This window comes from Mytilus galloprovincialis, chromosome 11 (assembly GCF_965363235.1).
Source record: "Mytilus galloprovincialis chromosome 11, xbMytGall1.hap1.1, whole genome shotgun sequence".
Lineage (NCBI taxonomy): Eukaryota > Metazoa > Mollusca > Bivalvia > Mytilida > Mytilidae > Mytilus > Mytilus galloprovincialis.
Genome location: NC_134848.1, coordinates 58,180,639 through 58,185,761, shown reverse-complemented (window position 1 = coordinate 58,185,761; position 5,123 = coordinate 58,180,639). Strand labels below are relative to the sequence as shown.

Sequence of the window (5,123 nt, the reverse complement as noted above, 5' to 3'; positions counted from 1 at the left end):
TCTTATTTTATATTTATTTCAAATATAATGTTTTCAAAGAACATTGCATAGTAGATCATAGTATGGTATTGATATTTGGGACAACATGATTGTTTGTATAACATGTTTAGTGTTCTTTAGAAGAAAATTAAAATTACACATGTGACATGACCATCAGTTTAAGATTCTGAGATTAAGATCAAACCATTGTTTTATCCAGATATAAATACACCAGAAAAGAATGATGTTGTTCCACCTTGAATAACTTCGTTGTTTACATAAGAACCGTCATTATGTTTAATATAAAGTTTATCGCCAACTTTGACATCAACGGCAATACTAATGCTGCCCGTATTCCAATTTACCCCATAAGCAAGCATAATTCGATGACTGTTTCGCCAAAGGGAAACATGTAAGGATTTCCCTGTAGAGCGGACCGAGCATGACATTAAGTAAATTCCGGTTTTCGTAGCAGTAAAATATCCAGTGGTCGGGTCATATCCTCCACCATTATTGAGGCGAACTTTATCGAATTTCAATATCTGTCCGCGGGCTAGTGGCATAAATCCATTGTTACTAAAGGTTGCTGTGAATGCTGGTATTTTTTCTGAAATGAGAAAATTAATGCGCTGTACAGTTCAACTGTCCGTTAAGGTATACGACCAATAATTCATATCCCTATTGCTTTCAGTAATAAATTCTGTAATTTCAAGCATAAATGGCTACTTTGTCTTGACTTAAGTCAATAAAGTAACATTTATTTCATGTCAAAACCATACCTTATCCTAACTTGTGCTGAAAAAATCAACATCCCTTTAAGGTGTAATACCACCATTGATTTTCCCCTATTAGTCTTTGTTAAATTTGCACTTTTCAAACAAATGTGCAGAATTTATCCTTGTTTCAAATAAAGAAATACTTGGCATGAGTAAAGTTTTATCCTGTCCAGTTCTATAGAAAAAAATTTACATAACATTTCATTGCATATAAGAAAATAACTATCATTGGAAGTTAACCAATCAAATTTCTCCCCTTATTTTATCTGTGTACAAGGTTTAGTCACCATGTAACCTCAAGATTACAAAATTTTCTATAGAAATCCCAAATAAAAAATAATGGTGTTTTGAAATACCCAAGACATATGTTTATGACACAGAAATGGTTTTACTGCAATAAAATGTAGGATTTATTACCTACAACTGTCAAATTCAAGGGAATATTTTTTTCGACCTACTTTCAACCGGGAGATTTGATAGCACAACCATCAGTACTTCTGATCTGAACAACAGAACGAATGTGTCCTCTGGCACAACGCTTAGCATTAATGAGAAAGATCATACATCAACACAAATACCTAGAAGTATTTAATAAACTTATTGCACATGTGATTACAAGCAGTTTTAGCACAGCTAGTAGGTAGAAAATAAACTTATACTAGAAGAGTTAGTAAATTGTGAACAAAGACCCTTTGTTTTACCTACTAGACAGTTTAGAATTTTTTAACTAGAAAACCTAGAATTTTCTAACTAGAAATACTATCAAATCAGCACTTATACATGTACTTATTTGAATTTCCTCTTTACCGGCTTGTACATCTACTATAGGTATTTCTTTCAATGGTATTCGATAAATCTTTCATTCCCTTGATGAAGACCATACAATTTATGTTGACATTTAGCTCTGTTTTATTGTGATAGGTTGTTGTTCCTTTTACGATCACACTATTCTTTATGTTATTTATAATAAAAAAGTATCTCTTACCATGATGTTTTTGTAATGCTGAAATTTCCCTATTAAACTCAGCCTTTTGCGATTGTAAGTTTGTTTTCAAAAGGCTGATCTCTTCTTTGTTGTCGGTCAACTGCTTTCGCAATACTTCATACAACTTTTTGTTTTCGTTGATCGTCTGAACTAAGGTATCTGTAAGTCTCGGTGAACTATCTTGTTTAGCTTCTATTCTGAATAGATGTCTCAGGATTATTGCCAGAATAGAATAATCATTAGCTCCAGTAGACAAATTTCTCGCTTCATTTCTTTGATCAGCTTGAACAACTATTGTAATAAGAAACAAGAGTGCTTTGAATTGCATTTCAAGAAAAAAATATGCGTTTTGGAAACCCTTCACAAATATCATGTAGTCGGAAACCCTTTCACAAATGTCAAGTAGTCGGAACACTATTTTACAAATATCAAGTAGTCGGGAAAACCCTTCACAAATATCAAGTAGTCAAACTGTTGTTTTTGTGCGTGACATGTAACATCTGTATATAAACCGATACATTTTATGTATCTATCCAAATTGGGATTCTCAGAAATACATGTTTCTATCAATAAATGGTAACAGGAATTAAATAATGATCTCTTGTAAACTTTGCGGTTTTATTTGAGAAATGGGAACGATAATTTTTACTTTAAAAACATTACATGCGAATGTCCAATGAAGGGTTTTCAAAAATATTGTCAACTCAGCGATTCTTAATTGAGTACAATGTCTTGTAAAATTCTTTAAACTTTAGAAGTTTACATCTATAGGTCACTGTATGGCATTCAACAATGAGCACAGCCCATACCGCCTAGTCAGCTATAAAAGGCCCCGAAATGACAAATGTAAAACAATTCAAACGATACAACTGGTCTACTGTGAACGAATTTATATTGAAGGGCAGATTGTGACCAGAATCATTTAGTCTGGACTTTGTAGGACGCCTTTTCTTTTATTCCGGACCTGGTTGTTGTTGTTCTTCTTTCTGTCAAAATCTGACTCTGAATGAGAACTATTCAAAATCTTTATACAATCTACTCTTGTGTCCCTTTTTTTTAACATACGTGACGAATTACGTTGTATTTAAGGAGAAAGGGTGGTCGAAGAAATTTAAACTGCTGGAATGGGTGCCTCGGTATCTATTATTGGATAATAAATGGAATGAATGAACTGCATGGTTGTGAAGCTTTAAATCGAGTTTTTATATATATATATATATATATATATGTTTACTCTACATGCCAAAGATTTGCTCTCAGTAAAATTTCAACTTTTTGAGTTGATGATGACATTTAGGTGTCACCACTTGGACCTGTACTGTATATTCGTTTGGTCAAATTGATAAAATGCTTTGCATTGAATTCCGTCCCCTTTTCACGAATGTGACCTGGCGAATTGAACTTGTTACCGGGTTTGAACTAACATGAATAACATGACGGGTTTTCCCTTCCGGATCACCTGTGACCGACCCAGTTTTTAGTGGGGTTCGTGTTGCTTTGTCTTTAATTTGCTATATTGTGTTTTGTGTACTATTGTTTGTCTGTTTGTCCTTTTCTTTTTAGCCAATGCGTTGTCAGTTTATTTTCGATTTATTAGTTTGAATGTCCCTCTGGTATCTTTTGATCCTCTTTTTATACATATTATACTATCATCCTATAATATACATTATGATCATGACCATGAATACGCGTATGGTCCAAATACTCATATGGTCGGGAACATATATACATTGTATAAACCGGCAATACCAAAGTTTTGTGACAATATTCTATTATGCTTATATTTGTCGTCTATTTATCAAATAAAAAATCTTCTTACGTGTTTTAACATTTTTATGCAACTCATCTCCTAAATAAGCGTATAACTTTATATTGCATTCTCTAAATTTTGTCAGAATTCTGTAACACCATTTTTTCCTTTGATTTATAGAATGTGTAAAAGCCCATCGAAATACTTTATAATTCACCCTATCTATTGACATAACATTGCATGTAACCCAATGTCTAAACCCCCAATTCCACTGCTTAACACATGCATGGAGCTTTCAAACCTTAGTCACTGGATGTATATTTACATACACCCGTACAAAACCTCCACATGCTTTATTCTTCACAATCAGTAAACTCAATGCTCTCCTTGTTCACCTTGCTACAGTTTTTAGCCATCTCATTATAATCTAGAAATTTAGTCAATAATAAGCCGAGATATTTTGATACAAGTAGTAGAATCAGAGGTTTTTTAGTCAGTTTTAGGCTCTGTGGCGGAGGGGCGTGAACTCTGGTCCTACTAATGTTACTAATGTTACAACATACATTGTTTTTCACCAAGTAAAAAAATACATTTGTTGGTTGTGTAAAGGGATTTCTAAAATAAACAATCTTTGTTTTTCAAAGATAACATTATATTTTATTTTTACACAATATATTAAAAATATCTAACACTAATTGTAAGTCATTTTTATTTTCAGCAATTATTTCAATACCATCTGCATATAATAGAACACCAACTTTTTTCACTATCAATATCAATACCTTTAAAACTCCATCAATAATAATTTTAGAATCTAAATCAACATTCAAATTATTATTATAAGATAATCGATCAATTGAGATAACTGTTTCACTACTAAAAACATTTGATGACCACTTTACTATTTCGAGCAAATTTTATATATCACATTTCTTTCTAAATTATATCATATATACCTTTTTTCTCGTACACCGAAGTACGTTGGTTGTGTATATGGTGTCTTCCTCGAATGCCAACATTTTATGTGTTACCTATTCCTTGAATGCCAACAAAAATATTTCAATAGATGTTTATATAATAACAATAGGTGTTTTTATAACATTTAACTGTTAAAAATAATTAATGAACTTTATAGAAATGCAACATTTTATCACTTTTTCATAAGGAAAAATAGTAGATTTCAGGGGTAAAATTGTTATGAATTTTAAAGAAATAAAGAAAATTAAAACGTTTTATTACTTTTATCAAAAAAGTATGTTTGGAATGAATATGTTAATATCATATGAAATATTAAAAATTTTAATGAAATTTTAGTATAATACAATTAATTATTTCAAACTAAATAAAGGAAATAAGAGAATTGTTTAGTTCCATATTATTTTAAATATTTTATTAGTTAATATAAACTATATGAAGATTTAAGTTGTGCAATTAATTAAATTTAAAAAATAATTAAGTTAATTTGATAACTTCTAAGCTGGAAACTCTACAAAAGTTTCAAGAAAATTCATGAAATATGGTAAAAAGAATTCAGATGAGTTGCGAACATAACAAACAACTAAACAATGTTATTTTACGAATCACTTACAATAAAAGAAAATGGTGTAATAGTATAACCAAGAAAAATATCCTG

The 5,123-nt window shown here is 30.9% G+C and overlaps 1 long non-coding RNA gene across 1 annotated transcript; it reads right to left on the bottom strand.

The window, feature by feature from the left end:
• Positions 1-2,263, bottom strand: LOC143052464 (uncharacterized). Its single transcript, XR_012971123.1, has 2 exons — positions 1,741-2,263; positions 1-586 (listed from the first exon to the last, which is right to left on the bottom strand). It is a non-coding gene; the product is annotated as an uncharacterized LOC143052464 (long non-coding RNA).
• Between the last annotated feature and the right edge of the window lie 2,860 nt (positions 2,264-5,123).